Source organism: Heterocephalus glaber, unplaced genomic scaffold (assembly GCF_053883595.1).
Source record: "Heterocephalus glaber isolate CG9 unplaced genomic scaffold, H.glaber_assembly_v1.0 deba00001553, whole genome shotgun sequence".
Taxonomy (NCBI): domain Eukaryota; kingdom Metazoa; phylum Chordata; class Mammalia; order Rodentia; family Bathyergidae; genus Heterocephalus; species Heterocephalus glaber.
Window position 1 is genome coordinate 28,924,082 of NW_028258344.1, and position 26,267 is coordinate 28,950,348.

The 26,267-nt window shown below is 37.3% G+C and overlaps 1 protein-coding gene across 5 annotated transcripts in view; it reads right to left on the bottom strand.

Annotated features, from left to right (window-relative positions):
- Ca1 (carbonic anhydrase 1) overlaps positions 1-26,267 on the bottom strand; it is a 114,047-nt gene that overhangs the window by 31,144 nt on the left and 56,636 nt on the right. The window contains exon 1 of one of the 5 annotated variants that reach the window (XM_087190544.1): positions 21,693-21,933. The exons of 3 other annotated variants lie outside the window; for them this stretch is intronic. The gene's annotated coding sequence lies outside the window, so the exon portion shown is untranslated. Of the gene's footprint in view, positions 1-20,676; positions 20,748-21,692; positions 21,934-26,267 lie in introns of those variants that run through there. One more of the 5 variants, XM_087190548.1, reaches the window with a different exon arrangement.

Consider the following 26,267-nt stretch of genomic DNA (forward strand, 5'->3'; position numbering starts at 1 on the left):
GAACATGTTCTGACGTTCCACACAATTAATGGTTCCTAATTGTAGCACTGGGTCAAAAAGAAGTTAAAAAACAAAACAAGAAGTAAAGATACCAAAAGAACCATTCAAGTCCTGTTAAATCCTTCTTAGCCAGTTTTGGGGGACAAATTCTACAGTTCTTCCATAAATCCTTCCAGAAAGATAAAATATATGAGATTTTACAATTTCTTACCTCCTTTAACTCTACTTACTTAAAGTATTCCCCAACTCTTTATATCTTAAATAGAAAATGAAGTCCAACCAGATTTTATGTAGTAGTGCCTGGTTCATATGTGTGCCTATTTTCAGGTAGTATCTGACCTTTACTTGTCAACCCACAAGGTAATCAAAATTGGCCTGGAAGTCAAAATTAAAACTTAAAAAAATGGGATAAGAAAAGAAGCTAGCAAAGTTGGCACATCCAAAATGTTATATGTAATTCTTGTCACCTATCCCCAAAGGTTACCTTTGTTTCACACCCTAGGTAAATGGCACCAGCATATTCCTTCTTCCTTGAAGAAGAAATCTGAAAGTTCTCCTTGAGTATTTAAAAAACTACATATCAAATAATTAGCAAGTTTAATAGTTTCTTCCTCCTAAATATAGTTTAAATCCATCTGCTTTTTCACCACCTTCTATCACTACCATTTTCCTTTTGCAAAACTACCTGGCCCTAGAGAGGTCATACTTGGAAGAGAATGTGGGTCGTGCAAGAGGTAATTGATCCCTCCAGAAAAATGCATCTTTTCTATCCCCAAACAAAACAAAGGGTGCCAAACCTGACAGATGGGTCTTTGAGGCAGTTGCAATGTCAGCCTGAGAGTGTTGCAAACAATACTGAATTTTGGGTCAATGCAAGATGGAATCTGAACCTGTGAATTCTGGCTAAGTAGCCAAGATTTTCAAGGGAGCAGAATTGGTTCATGGTGGTGGTGGCCAGTGACTAATCTCTGAAGGAAAGACTGCTCCAAATGGCAGTTTAGGACTTCCACAAGTCATTAAATAATGAGCTCTCAGAAATCAAATAATGAGCTCACAATCAAAGACCAATGAAAAAGACAATCACTGTGTACATCAAAGATACTTAAAAAGGTAATAAAAGAGAAAAAGTTATCAAAGAGATGAAATACATAAGGCACTTAGCACAATGTCAGAAATGCAGTGGGACTCAGTGTGGAAGCTCCATTTAGATTCCATTCCATCCTTGTTCTCTGAACCAGTTTTGTTAGCAATGGTTCTCCAGCTACTATCAATTATCCTGAGGTATGCATTGATTCTGCAGTTTTCCTGTTTCAGAGCAGTCTATAATTTATGGCAAATAATACACAAAAATACTACAGTACCTTACCATTGCTCCTGCAAGAAATTACTGAAAATTCAGTGGCTTAAAACAACATAAAGTTCTTCTCTTGACATTGCTTGAGGTCACAAGTCTGAAATGCATCTTAGAGGCTAAATTCTAGGTGTTGTCAGGTGTTATATTTAGATTAAAATATCCCTACAAAGTCACGTGTGTTCAGAAGTGGGGCTTTTGAAAGGTGATAAGATCATAGGTATGCTATACTCATCAGTGGATTCATCCATTTATGAGTTCATAGCTGAATGTGCTTTTAGGAAGTGTGCCTGCTCAGAAGAGGTGGGTCACTGGAAGGGTGTATTCTTGTCCTGGTTTCCTCCCTTCTCTCTGTTTCCTGGCCACCATGAGATGAGCAGCTTTCCTCCTCATGCCCTTCTACCATGCCACTTTGGCCTTGAAGCCAGCTAACCAAGGACTGAATCCTCTGGAAGACCATGAGCCAAAATAAACCTCTTCTTTAAATTGTGGGTGTCAGGTTTTTTGTCTCAGCAATGGGAAAGTGATGGTTACATCACTGCTAAAGGTTCCAGGGGAGAATCTGTTTCCTTGCCTTTTTAATCTTCTAAAGCTGCCTGTATTTCTTGGCTCATGGTTCCTCTGCCATCTTCAAAGTCAGCAGCATACCATCTTCTCTACCTGTGTTCTTCTGCTTCCCTTCTATAAGGAACCCATCCTTTTATCAGGCTCACCTGAGTGGCTTAAAATGCTCCATCTCAGGATCCTTAATTTAACCATATCCATAAAGTCCCTTTTGCTGTGTGAAGTAATGTATTCACAGGTTCTGGATATTAGGACATAGAGATCTTTGTGGGCCATTATTTAGCTAAACACGAGTAGGGAGCAGAGGGGAATTTCTCAAAGACTCATTAAGTAATGCCAGAGATTGGAGATGCTGATTGATGAGATATTCAGGAGAAAACAGGACAAGTGGGGGACAAGAGATTAATTTCAACACTGGGTATGACTGGATCAGCATGTTTAGGATGGGAGATTGAAAGAAATTAGCTACATCTTGAGGTGAAAAAATTGAGGGGCTTTAATTTCTAAAATGTTGATCTAGGGCTGGAGGCATAGCTCTGTGGTAGAGTGTGTATTTAGCATTCATGAGTCCCTAAGTTCAGTTCCTAGGTTCAATCCAGATAGATAGATAGATAGATAGATAGAGATTTTGTGATAGTAGCCAAGGAAGTTAGTGGTAGTTGAAATAATGTGAATTAATAGATTTTATTACTATTTTGAAGAGTATCATTCTTCAATTCAACTGACTGTAATTGACATAATAGGAAAAATTGGTCATCTGTTAGTCTATTGAATTTTCTAGGCAGGCAATATGTTATTTTCAGGAAAATATCAGTGTTGATGTCAATAATACATAACTGAGATGTGAGTAAGAAGAACTGGTAATGTTTGTCTTGGCAAAATGATTACCAATAAAGTCATTTATGTAAACTACTCACCTTTAAATTACCTCTGGCACAATAGCATGATGGTAATTCATTGATTTTTCAGTAAGTTTTATTTTATAAAGGCTCTTAAGTCTACACAGATTTGCTTAGTCACCAAGGTTGCTATTTTGTAGCAATTCATTCACTTACAATAAGAGGGAACCTCTTTCTTTCCTTCTTTCTTACTTCCTTCCTTTCTTTCTTTCTTTCTTCCTTTCTTTCTTTCCTTTCTTTCTTTTTATTCCTGATTACAGCAAAGCTTTCTTTCCTTTTAATTAACACACAGTAATTGCACATATTCATGAGATTCAGCGTGACATTTCTGTATATGCACAGAACACGCACTAATGAAAATGAAATCCTATCTCCCTTTTCCAACCTTTTCCAATTTATAGCAATCATTTTTCTACTTTAAAGTTGACTTGTTTTAGGTAGTCCCTTAGTTTTATTACTAGTGAAAGAAACTCCAATTCTTAAAGTTAATTTTAAAACAAACCTTTGCTCATATCCTTCCAACCCGTAGAGTTCCATGCACAGGAGTATAATACAATATTTCTATTCATACAACTGTTGAATAATATCAAGAGCTCCACTTGATGACTATTTTTAAAATGCAGATTTACTTCCAAAGTGTATTTGTGAAAATATTATTTCTTTAGCTACAATCCTATCTACTCAGTCTTTCTGCTTAAGGCTCAGCACCACCAGAATGGCTTGCCCATGCTGAGGCCCTTCCTGATCCCAAATGAACTTGAGATTTTATTCCTTTTGCTTCCAATTTGGTCTAAAAGCAGTGCCATCATTATCAAGGGTTAGGATCTAGGCCCATAGACTTGAAGTTACCTCTGTCTCCCTTCACTTCCTTGGGTTCCCACACATGAATGCTATCAATTTTATCTCCACAGATCCTTTGGCTTTCTTTCCCCACACTCTTCCTTCCTTGCCATTGCCTCTCACCTGCTGACACGAAATCATATCTTAGTTGGCAGCACTGCCTGAATCTTTATTTTTCAGATCCAGTTCAAGTCCTACAATGAGAATGATAGTCCCAAAGCCTAGTTCCAATCAGTTCACTCATATGGTTCCACAATGTTGAGCAGGTCCTCACTGGTTTGCATGAAAGGTGAAGGCAGACCCAGCATGCAATGGCCTCAAATCCCTTCTCTAGGCATATATTGGGAGTTTCCTTTAGGTTGTTAATTTTTCAGCAAAACAAGACTATCTGTCATCTCCAAATTTATACTATTTTTTTCCACATCCATGCTTCAACATTTGCTGGTCTTTTATGTGAAATGCTCAGGTTTTCATCCCAAACACATGCAGCCACTTGTAAAAATCTAACCTATTATTCCAAGTACATCTCAGATGATAGGTAGAGCAACTCTTCTCACGCCTATTCAATGGAGATAAATTCCAAGACCCTCAGGAGATGCCTGAAACCATAGATTTCTATACATATGTACTGACTGTAAAGTTGATAAAATTTATTCATTAGGCATAGTAGGAGATTATCACCACCTAATAATAAAATCAACTGTACTCTGTAATAAAAGTTGTGAGAATATAGTTTTTCTCTCTTACTGTAATCTACACATTTGTGGCAATTGTGTGACATGATAGCCTACCTACATAGTAAGGTGAAGTGAGGTGAATGGTGTAGATATTGGGACACAGGGTTAGGTTAGCAAGGATTACTTGAGCACAAGCACTGCAACACCAGGACAGTCCCTCTGACCACAAAGGACTACTGAGAGACTAATGGCAGGGTAGTAAATAAATTTTGGGTACACCGGACAAAAGGATGATTCACATCCCAGGTAGAATGGAATGGAATGGCATGGGATTCAGCATACTACTGGGAACAATGCACAATTTATTACTTATGGATTGCTTACTACTGCAAATTTCCATTTTATATTTTAAAACTGTAGCTGACTGCAGGTAGCTGAAACTGAGAAGAGTGAGACTGCTGATAAAGGGGGAATACAGGGTTTCCTTAATGAAGTCTTTCATGAAATTCGTACTTTCCCAAGTTGGAAGAGATCTCTACATTGCCATAGCATTTATTTTGTATCTTTCTTATGACACTTTTCACATTCAAACCATGATTATAATTATATGTATTTTTGTTTCTCCATCAGATGTAAGATCTTTGGTATCAGAGACAGAATCATATCAATCCTTCATTATTCTCAGTAGGTACTCAATAAATATTTGTTAAATGTTAGAATGAATAAACAAGTTAATTGATTTTGTTCATTTATTTCTATGGGAAATTAATGATAATGTGAACAAACCATTTGAACTCACTCGAGAATAAGTTCCATCTGGAGTTGGAATAATAGAATTTTAAATCAAACAAAACTGCTATAATACTCAGTTGGCTATAAAAAAAATCTCATCTCTGGAAAACATTCCAGCATCTTAGGAGAGTGATAGCATCTCTCTACTAAGACTGGATCTAATATTAGTACTAGAAAACTGAAACCTAACTGGAGAAAACATAAGTATCAATTTTTAATAGATGATAAATTGTGACAGAGCCAAGAGTATCAAATGAGCCCAAGCATTAGCCACCCTTCATTGCCAGCTGTGGAGAGGGCGGTACTTGTGGTGGGGGTGGGTGCTGGCTTTCAGTCATGGTACTGGCAGGGACAGCTGCTGCATGGCTCTGCTCTTCCTCAGTGGTCAAGGGAAGGATGAGAAAAGCTCCAACCAAGAAAGCCAAGAAGAGACAGAGTTGTGGCCAGATGGAACAGGGGCTTGCAAGGAGAACTTAGCTTTGGTGCGAGATGTGGCTGAACTGTCTGAAACACAGTGATTCGCTAGGTCATCATCAATCTATAAAAAGGTGAAGAATCTCAGAATTAAGTTATAATATCTGCTCAAAAGACAATATTCTATCATACATGGGCAAAGATCACTTCTATATTCCTGAAATAAGTGATTTCCTGGGGATGAAGCTTACAGGTGTCACATTTCAGAGCACCACACAAAAATTATAGACACATAAATCTAGACGTGGATAGTTTCATCTCCACCATAATGGATGATGAAAGGTGAGATTAAATGATTCTGAAACTTTGCCAGACCTGATAAACCTCCATGACTTAAGAAAGTGAACTCAGCTTGGCTGGACACAGCCTCTCTAATATTATTATGGTGAAAGGAATTTCTCACATTGCAGCCCGGGAAGCAAAATATGGTCTCCGTGCCACTGTTTTCTTTACTCATCCTACATAGGGCTTTTGTTTTAAGGTTAGCATTTGGAAGACTTGGTAAATCACTTTATACTCTTGGCTTATGTTTTATTCCAGATACATTTATAAAGGGTTGACGCATTTTTATATTTTAAAATCCTCTCCTCTTCATCTTCACTGTAGTTTTTCTTATTGGTTTCTTTTCAAACACAGGGAAAGTAACTGTGGCCATTCAGACCATAAAAACACAAGATATTGGGAAAGATAACAACTAAATTGTACATCTCTGACTTCCTCTCCTTGCCAGTGCCCTGCTGGCAAGATTCAGCTTGTAGAACAAGCAAGGCCTCTGAACTTTCAAAATATGCAGTCTTAAGAAGAAACAGGTGTAGGGGTCATTGTTTATAGAGTCAGGTGGAAGTCAGAAAATCCCAGATGGGTAGAGGGTTGATATTTTAGCCTCAGAATCCAGTAGATTCTTCTTAATCTTTGGGAAAAAATTGCTTCTGTCAATCCTCACCCCCAGCCCCTTTTATTTGAGACAGAGTCTCAGCATGTCACTCAGGCTGGCCTTGAACTCACTAGTAGTCCAGGTTGGCTCCCAAGTGCTGGGATTACAGGCATGCAGCACCACGCCTGGCTGGTTTCTCTTCTTGTACCCTGCTCCCTGCAGGTCCACTCTGCAGCCCTGGAGCAGAACTGAAACCTGAGCAGAACTATTGTTTTGGTCCATACAGTTGAGGAGGAAAGAAGCCCCTTCAGCACTTCTCACTCAGAGCACCAAGAGATCATCTTTCCCCCTTTGCTTCCAAGAAAACCTTTTGACCCTTTGGCCACAAAAGATGCCCGAGGTGATCTCTGTGTTGGGAAATGCAAACCAAAACAATGAGAGAACAGGGAATAGAAAGCAAAATTCAAAACACTGACTGTATAACTTTTGAAAACATAAAGTATTACACTCACTAGTTTACAGTACTTATTTAAATTATAAATAAAGTCTCATTTTTAGGATGCCACACTACTGAAATTTTAAAAAGAATAATTGGAAATATTTACACAAGATGCTAACTGAACCAATGTTTGTAAGAGCTGGCATTTAAAAATAATCTAAAGGGGGGAAATGGATGAAATAATGATACTAGGCAACTGTGTTTGTGATATTTTAAACAGAGAAAGCAAATTTCAGAGCAATAGCATAATGTGATCCTGATTTTGCATATAAAACTTTTTTGCACATACAGGCTTATGCATTCAATGAAATAAGAGTAGAAAGATAAACATAATTTGGTAACATTTGTTGCCTCGAAGGAAATATGATTGGAAGGGGAGAGATGAGACTTGATTTACATTTGTTCTGTTGAATATGTTACGATGAACATATATTACTTTTAAAGAGTTGTATAAAATTTTTCTTAGAACCTCACATTTAAATCTTGAAAGAGGAAAAGTGCATTTCTGCAGTTTCTGAGTCTACTGGCATATTAATAGGGCAGCTGTGCACCTTTCTGAAGACTGGTTTATTGGCTTGTGAAATTGGAAATCTCCTAACCAGATGAACACATGGGGTATTTATGTTATGCCATCTACATGACAATTAAAGTTCTATGAGGCAAGAAAAATGTACTTGTTTGGAAAAGCCAAGGGGGGAAAAATCTCACTTTAACTTTATGGCATAAGAGAAGAAAATTTTCAAATTAAAGGAATGGAGAAAGAAAGACAAATGTAGGGATAAGCTCTGAAGCGCATGAAAATCTTTGCTTTGTGCTTTTAAATCAATGGCTTGCAAGTGCTAGCATGCATCAGAATCCTCTGAAAGGCACCTAGAAACACTAACTGCCCAGCCTCACCTTAGGGTTTCTAGTGCAGGAGGTCTAGGAAAAAAGCTGAAAATGTGCATTTCTAGCAAATTTTTTTCAATGATGTTGATCCTGCTGGTCCTGGGACCACACTTAGAGAATCACTGCTTTAGATTTATACCTTTTGTCAGAAATGTTTGTGATTTCCAGATGAATTATACAACTTTCTAGCTAGCTACACAAAGCAGAAAACAAGACCAAAAAATACTGAAAGCAAAGAGAAGACAGAATGCTTATGAATTACATTTGAATTAAAAAGGTTCCTACCTGTTTTCTTTAAGCATGTGGAAATTTAATTTTTTAATAAAGCAATATAATACCCTTGTGATGATTGTGTTTTACTGTGACTGAGGCAGAGGCATGCACAGTATGTACTCTTGAAGTTTCCTATATTTTTTCAAGATTGACCCTTCATCTTTCTTAAAATTAAACTTATTTTTGAAAAAGAAAGTTATTTTTAAAAAAGAAAGAAAACTCCAAGGAACTGCTAATTCTGTACTATCTTGGGTTGCAATGCCATCTTCCCAAGGTGACCTGAGAGTTATGCATTGAACACGAGAGGCTCCAGATTTGCCCGCCATCATGTCCCCAAAGATTGTCCCTCTCATGACTAGATCACACTTTCTAACTGGACCAGTACCACACTTCTGGACAGAGTTTCAGGGGAAGGATTTTGGGGTCATGTGTTTTCTCCAAGGAGGGTCAGAAAAAGCATTTCTTGCAGTTTGGGTTTGATGGCTGTAGCTCAGAGGCAGACTAGGACATCTAAGAATATTTCTAAGCAAGCAGTCACTTCTCACCTCCTCTCACAGCCTTGGACCTCGATCCCTGGGTTCTTCCCTTGGAAGTTATCCTCTGTTCTAGTTAAACTGTACATCATAATTGCATGGCCATGCCAGATATTACTTTAAAATAACATGTTTACTTTGTGAAAGCTCTTACTTTAGGGAAACCAGAGGTCAAGAGTGCAGTTGGTTGACAGGTCTGTGAAGTAGCTCTGCCTTCCTACCTCATTTTTAATAACAAATTTCATCTTGATTGCTATCTTCTCTTTTTCAAGTTCACTGTTTCCTAATTCTGTCTTTTGGCTACCCCACTTTGGAGACCACCTTGAATTCCCTAGGATACATTTCTTCATCCAATCTCATAGCCAAATTTGCCCAACTTTGGCTAGTTAAACATCTTGAAAAAAAATTTACACCAGGCCACTAATTGCAGAAAAGGCCTTGATATATTAACTTTTTCCAATCTCACCTATATTTTATATAGTGATTTTAAACACAGAAGACCTTAGTTAAGGGATACATTTCCAGCAATGGAATGTCATGGACTGGTACTTGTCACTGAAGTAGACATTTTTGGCTGGAGCAGTTTCCCTGGGCTCCTCACACCAAAATAGGTACTCTAATTTGAGATATTGAGAGAGTTGAACTGGTCATTGATAGGTCTATGGTTGGTTGGGCCTGTTTTTTGTTTGTTTGTTTTATTTTTTATTTTTTTGTGTAGGGAACAATGTTCTCTTTTAAAAGTATAACCTAAATCTCTCCATGAAGGGGAAATGAGTGGGAACCATGGCACTGTGACTGACTGGTCTTGATGTTCTCCATTCACTGCTTACCTCTGTTACAGATGCTAGGCTAGTTATTATTGATTGGAAGTTACATTTATTTGTGATTAAAAAGCTGTCATAGTTTGAGACCTGCATGTGAAGCAGGATTGAAGTTCAACAAATAGCCAAGTGTTGGAATTCTTAGACTTTGGCGGTGTTGGGGTTAAGGTATGTAGCAAATCACTGCTTATATAAAGAGAAATAACATAGCAACAACTCACATACCAATAAAATATAAGAATTAAACAAAAATGCCCAACCTTTTTGGAGTTGGGCTAGAATGGCAAGGGAGGAGAGTTGGGTCAGCTGCCTGTGAAGCTGGACTGGTTCATGACAGATTGGGTAACAGTATAGAATTGGCAGAACTCTTCTAAAGAGCTAGTGATATTGTGTATAAAAATCTGTCATTTATAAACCCTTTGGGATTTGTGCTTCTTGTGTTCTATATGTTTACTTATATGGGTTTCCTTGGTCTTTGAAAACCTAAGTTTATTTCAGCTAAGTAAAATCAGTGGAGGCAAGCTTTATTCAGACTTGTTTTCAGACTTCAGAATCATAGTGACAGTGGTTATCATTGGAAAAGTAAAATCAGAGCAAACCAAATCAAAGCCCTTCAGACTTAGAAATTTGTTTAACAAAACTATAACTTGGAAGTTCTTTCAAATATATTTTTAATTTTTTGGCTATGTTCTTTTTTATTTTTTAAAATTAAGGATATGGAATCCTTATGGTCACCTTAGATGATTTAATTGTGGTCAGAGAGTAAGATATCCTACTTAATTTCTATAAAAATGGAACTCAATAACAACCTGTCCATCTGGCTTGACTTGTTTATAAAAGTAGGAGGTGCTTTATTTATACAAAATAAATAGAAAGCAACTTTAACTTTCTGAGTATGACAAAGATGGCTAAAATTTATGAAAGTCTATAATATGTGTGTATACGGACATATTACTTTTCATTTATGTCTCAAGCTTTCTTCCTTTTCTCAATTATTATTTATTTTTATTTACTTTTCTCAGAAATGATTTTAATCAATGCTAAATATGCATAATTTCAAATTTCATTTTATCAAATTAAGACACAAAAATGGATGAAAATATAATTGACATAAATAAAAGGCCTTTGTTATTTTTTAAATGGATCTTATAAAGGTTAAATTTATGTTTTTATACAATTCTAGATACTTCTAGGAATTTTAATTTGACATCGCAATGCTTCTATTATACTTGGGTGTCTGCATCTAGCCCACCTAGGAACAGGATCCCTGAATATTGCAGGCTTTATTGTCAGATGTATTTCTTTCTAGCAGACATCAGCTGTGCCAGCACAGCATCCTAAATCACATGCTGTGAATCTTGTCTTGCTCTTTGCAGACCATGATCTTGCAGTAGCAATAGCTAGGTAAGGTCCACCCTATACAAATATTTGTCTGAAGCAATATCCAGAGAGGTATGATGATTTACAACTTAATGAGAAAAATAAAATTATTTGCTGAGCATAAGCGAAGCTACTTTAGGGAATGAGAACAATAAACACTTTACTATATTGATAAGGACTTAATTGCATTCAGTGAATCGCAGAGCAAAAAGATTCTGACATTTACTTTCAGTTCCTCTTCACTGGAGAACATCTGAATTCCTGTATTCATTTGGACAAAACAATTGTCCTGTATTCTACAGATTATTTCCAGAATCACCATCAGCCACAAACCACTCACTTTGGTTGGGCCAGGCCCTCAACTAAGCTGGCTGTTTTGGATAAAAATATCAGTGAGGAGTTTACAATGTAGCACAAGAGGAAGATGTGAACTAAATAATAAGGAAAGGTATTGCTACTTCCTAAGTGCAGGCATTCTGCTAACAGTTGCCCATATATTATTTCACAAAATCTAAAAGCAGTCCTAGAGGTATGTTTACTGTTATGCTCATTTTGCAAGTGAGGAAACAAAATCAAAGAGAGGTAAGTAAATTGGCCATTTCTCATTGTGGAACAGAAGTTCAGACCTGAGTCTGGGGATACACAGGTGGTTTTTTTTGGGGGGGGGGCGGGGGTGCCATCTTTAAAAAGACACATTGCAACAATTAGCTATTTTTTTAGATAGCTATTATTTTAAAAAAGATAACAAAACAAAAACCCTCCAAATAACAAATATTGTTAATGATATGATAAATCCTTGTGCACTGCAGATGCAAATGTAAAATGGTGCAGCCATTGTGAGAAATTCAATTAGTTTCTCAAAAAGTTAAACATGGAATTCCCACCTGGTCCAGCAATTCTACTCTTATGTATTTGCCTAAGAAAAGTGAAAGCAGAACATGAATAGATACTAAACAGATATTTATGTTCATAGCAGGATTATTCACAATAGCCAAAAGGTGGGAATATACCATGTGTCTATTAAAAGATAAAAGAATTATTTTTGGTACTGGGAATCAAACTCAGGACCTTGCACTTGCCAGGTGGGGCCACTATGCTAAATCTCTGGCCCTTATAAAAGAATTTTTAAAATGTGGTATACACATACAATGGGACATTATTCCACTTTCAAAGGAAATAATAGATGCTGCAGCATGAACGGACATTGACACTGTGTTAAGTGAAATAAACCAGACACAGAAAGACAAATATAGTGTGATTCCACTCGTACAAGGTACTGTATCTAGAAAAGTTAAGTTCATAGAAAAAATACAGCAACATTTTCCAGGGTGGAAAGATGAAAGAGTTGGTAGTTACTGTTTAATGGGCACAGAATTTTAGCTTTGGAAGAGGAATAGTGGCTGTTGCACAACCATGTGAAAGTGCATAATGCCACAGAGCTACTTATCTTCAAAGTGGTAAATTTGATTTTACCATAAAACATACAACTAATAATAAAAATTAGTGTCACAAGAAACTAGGACAAGAAAAAAATCACTATAAATGAAACATTTAAAAAGTTAAACTCCAAAAAGGAACAGAACAGATAAAACCAGAAAAACAATATTTTATATTAATTGCCAGATGTAATTCTGTAGTACCTTTTATCTATGATTCAGTTTCGTACTCCTTGATTATCTCTTTATATGACAAAGATTTTATATTGTTTTTCATGAAGAGAATAAAAAGATACCTCCTCTAGCATGGTTGATTAAAATTTATTTTTCAATGTTATTGATATTGGATGCAAAACGTTTCGGACATTTAAACTACTGCTGAGTTTTTGCCTTAAAACACAAGATAAAATCTTTAATTTTGTACTATTTTCATTTAAAAAACTAGGGTATGATGTGGTTTTAATTGTAAATAAAACATTATCAGATATATTGAGAAGAGAGAACTTCTTAAGCATCATACGAGAACCAAATTTTTTACCTAGAGTTTTACACATTTGTCAATTAAAATCATTTCAGTAGATTAGCTCTGCATATGTATATTTCATAATTGATTTTGCAACAGCCTGGGACCTGGGAGCTATGAGTACATTTTGATATGGCTTTTAGTTCTGTATATTTGTTATGCCAATATGGCTAGCAATAAATTGCAAATACATGTACAGAAGTGACTACAATTACATCCTTTAAAACAAATTAAAGTTATTCTCAGCTCAACTTCCCCTGCTCAGATCTCACCAATAACTGCAGGCTCTCCAGCACCCCTTGACACAGGAAATATAATGGTGGGTTGGAGACTAAAATGTGAATGGGCTTGACTAGTTGTGGATATATATCTTTTGCAAAAATTTTTTAAAAAACATACAGCAATACAAACACATTTCTAGGGCCCTTCAAGGTCTTGGAAGTGGACTAAACAAGTGGATAGTCCTGGAGCTTAAGCACTGTTATTTTCCCAATAATACTGGCTCTAAGTCTGCTTGCCTCATATATTTTGCTTCTCGCCACTGTACTCTTCCACCTTAGATACATATAAAACATGAAGGTAAGAGTAATGCAAGAAACCTAAGTAGATTGTGAGGACACACCAAGAAAAGACACATAAAATAGTCTGTGCCAAGGGCAGTTCTGGAGTGAGGGTGTCACCTGTCCCATATCAACCTCTACTGGATGAAGACAGTTTTATTGCAAGACTTTCATTGCTACTTTCAGAAAATTAATAGTGTCATCTCTTTCCTATGAACACATCTAGTTCCATTTGTACTCCCTGCCCTGCATTGACCAATAGGGTCATAAAAGATTTTAAATGATTTGCTTTTCCCTTTTTTTTTCTTTTCAAAATAATGTTTTGAACAAAGGGAAAGTTAGAACAAATGGTGGATGACTCTGGGAGGCTGAAGCAGGAATATTTCAAGTTTGAGTGCAGCCTGAGGAACTTACGAACTTAGTGAGATCCTCTCTAAAAATAAAAATAAATTTTTTTGGCCGCCGTCTGTCCCACTGCTCCCGGTCCAGAGGTAGTGGCTTCTGAGCAACCATCCCACTACTCCTGGTCCAGAGGAAGGGCCTTCTGGGCCACCATCCAGCCCACCACTCCTGGCCCAGAGGTAGGGGCTTCCTGGACACCATCTGTCTCACCACTCCCGGCCCAGAGGAAGGGGTTTCTGGTCCACAATCCCTACCACTGCTCCCAGCCCCTGTCCCACCTCTCCCAGCTCGGAGGAGGTGAGCCACACAGGCGCCAACAGCACCTCCCCTGCCCCCACAGTCAAAATGAGAAGACACCTAAATAATTCTCAAAACCAGACTTCCAGATCACCTACAGCAACCCCAAAGGGAAATGAGATGGAACACTCTGATACCCAAAGACCTGGACCCACTGAACTGGCAACAAAAGGGGATCTGGAAAAAATGAAATCAGAAATAATTTCTCAGATAACAGGAGAAATTGTGCTCCTAGTGCAAGACATGATTAATAAATCTAGAGAGGAGCTGAGGAACATGATGGAATACCAACATAAGAAACAAATGGAATCCATAAAATAGATGCAAAGAGATTTCCAGGAGATGAAAAACTCCAATAAAAGTCTACACAGCAGAATGAGCCAATGTGAGGACAGAATTTCTGATATATAAGATAAGATTGCAATTAATGACCAGGAAAAGAAAAATGGCTTCAAAATTATAAGGAAACATGAGAAATCAATCCAGGAGCTGCTAGATGATGAAAAGAAGAATAACATAAGACTGATTGGAGTCAATGAAGAAACAGGAGAGAGAGCAGATGACATAAAAAACTCTTCACAGAAGTGATGGCAGAAAACTTCCCAAGCAGGGGAAAAGAACTTGACATGCACATAATGGAGGCATATAGGACTCCAAATAGCCTTCATTAAAAATAATCTATACATAGGCATATAATTGTTAAGATTCCAGAAACTCAACAGAAGAACAGAGTTCTACAAGCAGTTAGAGAAAAGAAACAAATCACATACAAAGGAAAGCCCATCAGAATCACAACAGACTTCTCAACACAAACCATCAAGGCAAGAAGAGCTTGGACTGATGTATTCCAAGCCCTAAAAGAAAACAGCCTCCAACCCAGATTGATGTACCCTGCAAAACTATCTTTCAAGAATGATAGAGAAATAAGATACTTTCATGACAAAAAGCACCTTAGGAACTTCATGAATACCAAACCAGCACTCCAAAGAATTTTACACAATATCCTAGGAACAGACATTGAGGGTTACAACCCCAGGAAGCAAAGCAGAATGAACCCATCTGGCATGACAAGAAATTAAATGTAAAGGGGGAGAACTCAACAAAAAGAAAGAGTCATGGCAATGACAAGTCAATACATTTCAATTATAACCATCAACATTAATGGTCTCAATTCACCAATCAAAAGACATAGACTGGCAGAATGGATCAAGAAGAAAAATCCAGCAATATGCTAAATACAAGAAACACACTTCATTCAAAAGGAAACTCATAGACTGAAAGTTAAAGGGTGAGAAACAATACTCCATGTGATGGGAACCCGAAAAAAAGCAGGAGTAGCTATCCTCTTTGCAGATCAAGTAGATTTCAAACCAACACTGATTAAGAGAGAGAAAGAAGGACACTACATCCTTGTAAAGGAAACAATCCAATTGGAAGAGATGACAATCATAAAGGTATATGCACCAAACACTAGTGCACCCAGCTATATAAAACAAATACTAATGGACATGAAAAGTCATATATGCACTAATACAATTGTAGTGGGGGACCTCAACACCCCACTGTCGCAAATAGATAGATCAACTAGACAAAAAATAAGTAATGAAATACTAGAACTCAATTGAACTCTTGAACAAATGAACTTAACAGATGTTTACAGAGTGTTTCACCCCACAAAATCAGAATACACATTCTTCTCAGCTGCACATGGGTCATTCTCCAAAATAGACCACATACTCACACATAGAACATGTTTAAGTAAGTGCAAAGGAATTGAAGTTATCCCCTGTATATTGTCAGAGCATAGTGCGATGAAATTGGAGATCCATAGCAAAAGAAACTGGAAAAACTTCATAAACATGTGGAAATTGAACAACACACTTCTGAATAACCAATGGGTCACAGAGGAAATTAAAGAAGAAATCAGACAGTTCCTTCAATTAAATGACAATGACAATACAACATATCGGAATCTATGGGACACAATGAAAGCTGTCTTACGAGGGAAATTCATAGCAGTGAATACGCACATTAGGAAAACAGAAGGAGCCCAATTAAACAACCTGATGCTGAACCTCAAGCTTCTAGAAAAAGAAGAGCAGGACAACCCCAAAGCTCATACATGGGAGGAAATTCTAAAGATCAGAGGAGAAATCAATGCAATGGAGACTAAGAACGATACAAAAAAATCAATGAAGCCAAGAGTTGGTTCTTCAAAAGAATCAACAAAACTGACAAACCCTTAGCCGACCTTCTCAGAAAAAGGAAAGAAAAGGCCCAAATCCATGCAATTAGGAATGAAAAGGGTGAAATGACAACAGACCCAGCAGAAATCCAGAGGATCATCAATACCTACTTCTAGAACCTATACACCAATAAGATGGAAAACACAGACGAAATGGACAGATTCCTAGATACATATGAATTACCAAAGTTAAACAAAGAAGACCTAAAAATTCTAAACAATCCAATATCCACCAATGAAATTGAAAATGTAGTTAAAAACTTATCAACTAAGGAAAGCCCAGGCCCTGATGCCTTCACTGCTGAATTCTACAAGATATTTAGAGAGGAACTACTGCCACTGCTGTTTAAACTCTTCAATGAAGTTGAAAGGGAAGCAATAATTCCAAATTCATTCCTGGAAGCAAGCATCACCTTGATCCCCAAAGCAGAGAAAGACCCAACTGAAAAGGAGAACTATAGGCCAATCTCACTACTGAACATAGATGCAAAAATCCTTAACAAGTTACTGGCAAATAGAATGCAGAAGATCATCAAGAAGATCATACACCCTGATCAAATGGGGTTCATCCCAGGGATGTAGGGGTGGTTCAACATATACAAATCAATCAATGTAATACACTATATCAATAGAGCCAAGGACAAAAACCATATGATTATCTCCATAGATGCAGAAAAAGCATTTGACAAAATCCAACATGCATTTATGATAGAAACCCTACAAAAAATTAGAATAGATGGTCTCTACCTCAAACTGATAGAAGCCATCTATGAAAAACCAACAGCCAATATCATACTAAATGGTCAAAAACTGAAATCCTTCACACTAAAATCAGGAACAAGACAAGGATCTCCACTATCACCACTCTTGTTCAATATAGTTCTGGAAACATTAGCCACAGCAATTAGATAAGAGAAAGAAATAAAAGGAATAAAGATAGGAAATGAAGAAGTCAAATTGTCATTATTTGTAGATGACATGATACTCTACATAGAAGACCCCAAGAACTCCACCAAAAGTCTTCTAGACTTAATAACCAAATTCAGTCAAGTAGCTGGTTACAAGGTCAACACACAAAAATCAATAGCTTTCCTCTACACAAGTGACAGACTCACTGAGAGAGAAATAGGGCAAATACTTCCATTCACAATAGCATCCAAAAAAATGAAATACCTAGGAATCAACCTAATGAAAGAAATCAAAGACCTCTTCTCTCAAAAATATAGCACTCTGAAAAGAGAGATTGAAGATGATATCAGAAAATGGACAGACACATCCCCTGCCCCTGGGTAGGAAGGATTAATATAGTGGAAATGGCCATACTTCCAAAACTGCTATATAGATTCAATGCAATTCCAATTGAGATTCCAGCAGCATACTTCAAAAACCTTGAGAAAACAATCGAAAAATTCATTTGGAACAAGGAGGGACCCAGAATAGCAAAAGCAATTCTAGGGAACAGAGACATGGCAGGCAGTATCACAATCCCCAACCTGCAACTATAGTACAAAGCTACTGTGATAAAAACAGCATGATACTGGCAAAAAACAGACCTGAGGACCAGTGGAACAGATTAGAAGATGCAGAAACAATGCCAGACACACTCAGCCATCTCATCTTCGATAAAGGAGACAAACACCCTCACTGGAGGAAAGATAGCCTCTTTATTTTTATTTTTTTAATTTATATATTAATTGGTACATTTTAGGTATATAATACATTTACATTTATCATTGGGTGTTTGTACCTGAACATGATGTATCTTAGTTCTTATTGTTTTCCCCATTACCTATGCTCCCTTCCCCCCCACCAACGTTCCCTATTTACAAAGACTTTGTTTCCATTTGTTTTCTTTCTCATAATTTTTCCTTTCCTTTCCTCCCTTTCCCCTTCCCCTCCCACTACCCCTCCACCTTTGGACCTTTTCCTATTTCAAATTATCAATTATTCATTTTAATCATTTTCATCCTTAGTTACATTTTCAGTTTCTCGCACTAAAGATGCTATTTGGTATTTACACATGTGTGTCCTATTTATTTCACTTAAGAGTATGGCCTCAATATGCATCCATTTAGCTATAAATGATAATGGTGCTGGAAAAATTGGGTTTCACCTTGCCAAAGATTAAAACTAGACCTATATCTCTCACCATGCACTAAACTAAAATCGAAATGGATTAAAGATCTAAATATTAAAATAGAAACTCTGAACCAGTTGGAACAGAGGCTAGGTAGAACCCTTGAAGACATCAGTGTAGGAAGAGATTTTATGAACAAAACTTCAGTTGCCCGTGAACTAGCACAAACAATCAACAAGTGAGACCTCTTCTTATTAAAAAGCTTCTGCACAGCAAGAGAAACCACCAGCAATGTGAAGAGAACCCACAATGTGGGAAAAAATCTTCATCTCCTTTTCCTCAGACAAAGGTCTACTATCTCAAATCTATAAAGAACTTAAAAAGATCAGACCTCCCAAATTTAAAGACCCAATCCGAAAATGGGCATCTGAAATGAACAGACATTTCTCAGACAAAGAAGTAGAAATAGCAAAGAAATACATGAAAAAATGTTCAACATCCTGGTCATTCAAGAGATGCAAATGAAAACAACACTGGGATTCCACCTCACTCCAGAAAGAATGGCTGCTATCATGAAATCAACCAATAACAAATGCTGGCGGGGCTGTGGGAAAAGAGGAACCCTGCTCCACTGCTGGTGGGAGTGTAGACTGGTGCAACCACTGTGGAAATCAGTATGGAGATACCTCAAAGAACTAGGACTGGAAGTCTCATTTGACCCCACTATTCCCCTGCTGGGGATCTTCCCCAAAGAATTAAAAGAATCATACCACAGTGATATATGTGCTCCCATGTTCATAGCAGCACAGTTTGTGATAGCTAAAACTTGGAAACAGCCCAAAGGCCCCTCAACTGGAGACTGGATCAAGAAAATGTGTTGTTGGTTTTTTGTTTTTTTTTTATAAAATTGAGTACTCTTCAGCCATAAAAAATGAGAAATTAGAGACATTTATAGCTAAATGGATGCACACTGAGGTGATACTCTTAAGTGAAATAAATAGGACACACATATATAAATACTAAATAGTGTCTCTGGTGTGAGAAACTGAAAGTGTAAATAAGGACTAAAATGTATAATAGGTAATGTGAAATAGAAAGAAAAGGGGCAAAGGGGAAGGAAGTGGGAGAGGTAGGGGAAAGGAAAGAAGGGAATGAAATTAATATGAGAAAATGGAAAAATGGGAACAAAATCTTTGTAAATAGGGAGGAATGGAGTGGCTGAAGGGAGGGCTTGGCAAGGGTGAAAAATAAGAACCAAGAGAGACTATGTAAAGGTGCAAATTTCCAATGATGAATGTCATTATATTGTATACCTAAAATGTACCGATGATTAGAATGAATAATTGATAATGGAAAATAGGAAGAAAAGGTCCAAAGGGGTAGGGGTATTGGGAGGGGCAGGGGAAAGGAAAGAAGGGAAAGGAAAAATGCTGAGAAATGGAAAAAATGGAAATAAAGTCTTTGTAAATAGGGAATGGTGGAGGGGGTGAAGGGAGGGCTAGGAATGGGGAAAAAATAAGTACCAACATGCATCATGTAAAGGTACAAGTTCCCAATGAGAGATATAATTGTGTTGCATACCTAAAATGTACCCATAAAAAATCTAAGAAAAAATATTAAAGTTTTTAAAAAAAGGACTGAGTATGTACTTCAGTGCAAAACGCTGGGTTCAATCCCCAGTACCACACACACACATATGCACACACACGTGTGTACATACAAACGCACAAAGGTTGGCATGATAGAAGCAAAGAATAAAATAGGTAAAAGCAACCCAAAGAAGGACCTACATGCTCTAAATAAGCTTATATGTCTTTGAGAGAATAAAACCCAGAGCACTGTGACAATGTTCATGTAAGCCACATGAACCAAAGGCAGTGGCTCTGAGATGGGATGGAGACATGAGCAGAACCACTGTGTCCTGGCACATTAGCCAAATTTCAAAAACAGAATGATATGAGTTAGCTATAGATCAAAACTTGAAGACAATTTAGAAATGTCCTAAAAAAGCATCCAGTAGATAGTGTTAATCATTTAGGGAATAGTCAATAAAGTGATAAGATTATGGACATTATATAGATATGAAATTTATAAAAACAACACAAATTCCAATAATAAAAATATTCAACTCAGTCAAGTGATAAAGAAGATTAGCAAAGAATATTGTCAAATCAGACAATTAAAAGTAAGAGGCAATTTTTAAAATCAGATAAAAGCCTACATGATGTATCAGGTTACACAGAATGGTATGAGCTTGAAAAGCTCTATTACCTGAGTGAAATGCCCAGCATGCTGGCCTTTGGCTCTAACAGATCACCTCAGCCTATGTAGTACTTCAACAATTCCCTGATCTTTCCTCAAATTTTTAAAATGACACTTCAGCTTGGCCCCTGATTCTTGATACAGCAATCTCAGCCCAATGACATCATACCTCTTTCCCTTTATTTGAGTTACAAGTTACCTTGTAATTCTGTGAGAAGAGACAAATAACCATAGTATTGTTAAACTTAATCAAATCCTAGTTGTAACACATTTAAAGTTTAGTAATTCATTTCATAATTTAGAATAGTCTGTGATTGTGTTTTAAGGTACTTGAAATATGTAATAAGACCTACCATGTTAGAAAATTAGGTATATGAACCTAATGATTTTTAAGTTTATTCATGAGAGAATTTTCTTAAATCTCTACATAATGTGTTTTGTTTTGAGACAGGATCTTGCTATGTTCATCTGGCTGGTCTTGAACTGCTCAATTTGTGATCTTCCCACCTTAGTGTACTGAGTAGCTGGCACTACAGGCACAAGCCACCATGCTAAATTCTCTACATTGTGCTAGAATGTTTTTGAGAATGTAATTTACTATTGTACATATTTCATCTATTCCTTTTACGAAAAGTTTTCCCCCTTTAAAAAAATGTATTAAGTATATTAAAGACTAACATGTCAAGCATTTGAGATGTTTGAGAGATTCAGGTAGGCTAAGTTTGTAACTGACACTGTTTTGTATTTAAAGGAATGTAAGTCTATTAATTACATTGTTTAGGGGAGTTAACATTGAACTGAACATCAATCAAAGAATAGGTATAAATAATAATTCACACTTTCCTACTAAAATTTCAATTTATAAAGACATTCATTAAACATAAAAGCTTTAGAAAGACTAGTTCTTATACTTTGCAGCATTGAGACATTGATAGAGCTAATTTTATAAGATCTCAAGATTCTCTTGGTAGCTAGACACCATACATGACCAATTGGCTAGGTGAAAGCAGGACCCTGTTACTTACAGTTCCAAAGGGGCAAGACCTTAGGCCAGGGCCACTTGGGGGGCTGCACCTGAGGACAGGGTATCAGCAGCTGGAGTGCAGCTCTGGGAAGCAGCTTATATGTGGCAAGCAGGGTGCGGTTACCTAAGTTCCCAGGTGCCCCATGAACTGGCTGATTTGAATAATTTTGGTGGTCTCCAAGGGAGAGGGACTGCTCCTAGTTTTCTGTTGCCTGGCCCCAAAGTGATTAATAAAGGTACACAGTGAACCCAAAGTGTGAGAACCTGATAAGAGAAGTGTTTGGGGTGTGGACTTAATCAGCTACTCAAGAAAGGGAACTGCCCAGCCTCTTGCCAGAGACTCAAAGAGGACCAAGACAGCATAATAAATGAAAAGAAAAAGGAAAAATCCTCACATATAAAATGATATGTATATAGTTATTATATGTTATATATAATTATTGAGTCCTTACTATGACATGAGCTTTGAGTTCAACTAAATAGTTGAACCTAAATAGGATATTTGAATGGCGTGAGTAGTAGAGATCAATAGAGAATATGGGATAGTATCTGACAAGGGAAGATCACACTTTTTCTAAGGGTTGAATAAATGAGTATATATTTTATTATGATAGTAAAAACGAAAAAGCCAAGTAGAAATATGAAGAATTCCTGAAGGTTGATTTATAACCAGGCTCCCCATGTGTTTTGAGTTAGCTAGAAGAATTAATTGGTCATGGCTCAGTAGCAAGTATCAAGGGGAGAGGGGCTCATTAGCATTGTATTTGAATTATAGAGCATGTTAAAGGTGTGAGTTATGATTTTATGACAATTTTGTGTCCAAGATTTTTGTTAGAATGGCCACTTGATCGGTGGCATTAACCCAACACCACTTTGACTAATATATAATTAATGAAAAACCATTTTTGCCAGAGTGCCCCAGCTTTGATTTAGCAGACCTAATATTTGTTGTATTTTATGCACCCATAGGCTAGTATCAATTTTTTTTACTATTGGACTAGAGCAATAGTCCTGGTGTTTGTTTCAGCAATTCCCAGCATAGTGGTAGGTCCCAAAATTGTAGGTAAGAATGTGACATATCAGTGATGCTTGACTGAGTTCAAGAAGAATGATTAACATTTATACAAATGGGAAGGCCAAGAAAGATCAGAATGAATTCATGTGACTTCTGGCTTGAAGGTAATGGAAAGACAAAGTAGAGAGGATGTGTGCCCTTGTATGTTGAGCCACAACAGAGTCCTATGGTGTCCTCAGGTTGGAAAATTGCAACTGATTTTAAGTAATGGAAATGACTAAACAAAGGGAGTGGGTGAAAATAGTGATTTTTGTTGGGTGTATGGTAATGGTACTGAGTTGTCCACTAGGAAGCTCACTTGTGGTATGTATCAAGAAATCATGAGAGCCATTCCACTGCCATTAGGGGGTGCTTCAAAAAAAGGGAGATGGCCATTCAGGTGAGGGCCTAATTTCTATTTTCCATCTGTAGGGCAGTCATCTGGACAGATGTGTCATGTGTAATACCTGCAAGTAGACAGATGGTAATTTCAACAGTTGTAGATAATGCACAAGAGGCAACCACAACTAAAAAAATATACATATATGATATTTGTGTAGTGAACCAAGAGCCTAGGGCAATGCATTTTACTTTCTGTGCAGTCTCTTACAGTCCAGGAGTGGGTAGACTTGGTTAAGATAGGAGAGATTGAGAAGGAAGTCAGGAAATGAGGAGGGGGAAGAGGAAGACAAGGGAGGGACTGAATGATTTGTGCGTTGGGTGGTCAACACAATTCCCACACACAGTGTGAGAGCACACAGTGTGGAGACTTTGGTGCGGTTACCCTTTGGGCTGGAGAAGTGAGTAATATTAGCAGGAACCTGAGTCTTGGAAGGATTATGGGATATTGGAGTTTGTCCCCTTGGGGCTTAAACTTAATGTGATATACAGTTGAATTACAGTCATAAGGGACAGAACTTAAGAGTTTTACAATAGGAGGGGTGAGCGAATGAGTCTGGTAAGTGAATCCAGTTTGGTAGATCCCTCCTTTTAAAATAGGACTCAGCAATTTCATTAGTTATTGGAAAACCAAGAGTTTGTCGTTCCTGTGGTGGTGAGGCTTTCCAAGTTCTGGTGTGGTTGGCACTCTTGGTATTTGGTTGGGAGGAAGGGAAAAAGAGATTGTTAATGATGAGGTGAGGGGGTGTGGTACTGGGCTATTCTTCCCACAAAGAACCCGTGTGAACCCATGTGTGATTCATATTTCTGTTGATCTATGGTGTTGTAATAGGATCGAGCCATTTGTAGAATTTGAATGTCATGTTGGGTCCTGGGAGGTTGATTTGGAAATGTCTTTTAAGTCAAGAACAGTGGGTACCCAGGTAACAAGATGATGCTGAGATCCACGATATTGCTCTAGTTGAAACGAAGTACAGAATCTGATTGGCAGGACTGAAATCTTAATCAAGGGTAGCTGGATCTGAAAGCTGTCAACAGTACAAAATTCTTCCTGGATGGGTGATGAGAGAGGTTCTGTTGTGCATAGGTTTTTAATCATATAGTCTGATTCAAGTGCATATGGTTAATAGGATGCTAGGTTGCTTACCAATTAAAATATCTGTAACTGACATTAGAACTCCAATATTAGTCTGTAGGCAGACCCTATAATTTAACCAATCATTACAGGTCCTTTGTCTTGGTTCTTGATTGGTGATGGCCAAGTCAGGTTTTGGTCAGTGGAGTTTGTATTAGCAAAACTCAGTGGCATTTATTTTATTTATTTATTTGGTACTGAGAATCGTACTCGGGACCTTGCACTTGCGAGGCAGGCAGTGGCACCACTGAGCTAAATCCCTGGCCTCTCAGTGGCATCCTATCATTATCCATACTTGATAAAAACAAGGACTTATTTGGAGAGTTAGAGTCTGGGCTGTAAAATAATGAAAGCAGCCTGACCAATAATAATGACTAAAATCCAACTAAATGGTGTGCAGTTGTATCTTATAGTTTTTTGGTTATTTTACTCTCCTTCTGGTATGTATTATAACGAAGTATTATTTGATTTTTTATCATACTAGGATAGTGTATTGTTTTCATTGTTCTTTTTAAATGTGATTTTCATTTATCAAGTGGAATTGTTTATCTCCCTTCTTGATAGTCTGCACTTTATATGGAGCTAGCCTTGGAGCAATGATTTCAATTTCACTAGGGGGAGTTAGAGAGAGAAGTCAGATTAATCATCCATTCCTTGTCACCTAAATAGTATAGTATGGAAGATTTCTAAGTGGTGGAAATTTAGGTTCAAATGTGTCCCCTAAAAGAGGGTGCATCTGACTGAATCTGTTGGGAAACTTATTATAAGTGGGTCAGTTTGATCACTATAGAAAGCTTTGGATAGGTTGGCTTTCATATAAAGAAAATCATGGGTGCCCTAGATTTTATGGTAAGACTCAGCAGCTGTTGCCAAGTGGAAGTCCCCGTAGTGCTTTACTCTGTAAGGACAGTCTTTTTGCCACTGGCTGGACAAATATGCAAGACCTTTAGCTATTGCCCTGGAAATTAATAGAAGTTTCCAGCCTTTGGATTTTTGGTGAGTCAATAGTACAATCTCTGGTTAGGAGTTAGGTCACTGTGGCATCTCTGTCTGCCTGGATGGCCTCTAGTGATTCAGATTTTAAGAAAATATCATTTACATAATCCATCAGTAAGTAGAATTCAAAGGAATATGTTGTTTAGGTCTTGATGACAGAGGTTATGGACCATGACAACAGTTTTTAAATATCAATAGATGAATGAGTTAGACATATATTTTGTACTTTGAAGAAGACAGTGTTAAACTGGGAAGCCCCATGAATGGGAATAGAATGAAGCATATTGGCTAGGTCAATGACAGCCCGATATAAGTTGGGCAGATCTTTGTCCTCAGTCACCTCGATAATATTGAGTATAGGCTCTTTGATGGGAAGATCTTCTGCATTTTGGCTACAATAATCAATGAAGAACTTTTTTTTTTCCAACTTTAAAGACAGCATAACTTCAATCATTAAAAGAAGAAATTATTGGGCTTATGACCCCTTTGTTTAAGAAATCTTAATAACAGGCTACTCTTCATTCTGCTCCTTGTTTTAACTGACATGGTAAGGTGTTAACTATTTTAACCAGTGTAGGTAAATAAGTGGGGTTCAATTTAGAATGATCCACTAATAACACTACAGCTCTTCATTTATTCCAGTCAGTAGCAATAACCACAAAAGTTTTCCAGTGGAACTGTTCTAAATGTGAAATCAAATTTAATTAACTTGCCTGAGACTTGAGAAGCAGTGACCCCTTTTAAAGTTGAAAAGAGAGGGATACTCAGGCAGTGCTATGACTTGGGTTTCTGATTCTAGGAGAGTCAGGAAATGATGGGAATTGTGCAGGCTCCAAGGGACAACCAACTTAATGTAGGGATGATTTTTGCCCAGTAGTAGCAGAGGGTCAGGGAAAAATGTCAAATTCCTATGGTAGGTGGTGGCCCTCAGTGCAAATCAGGGCAAGGGATTTGAACTAGAGCTAACGAGGTTGGTGTTTTGGGGAAACCTT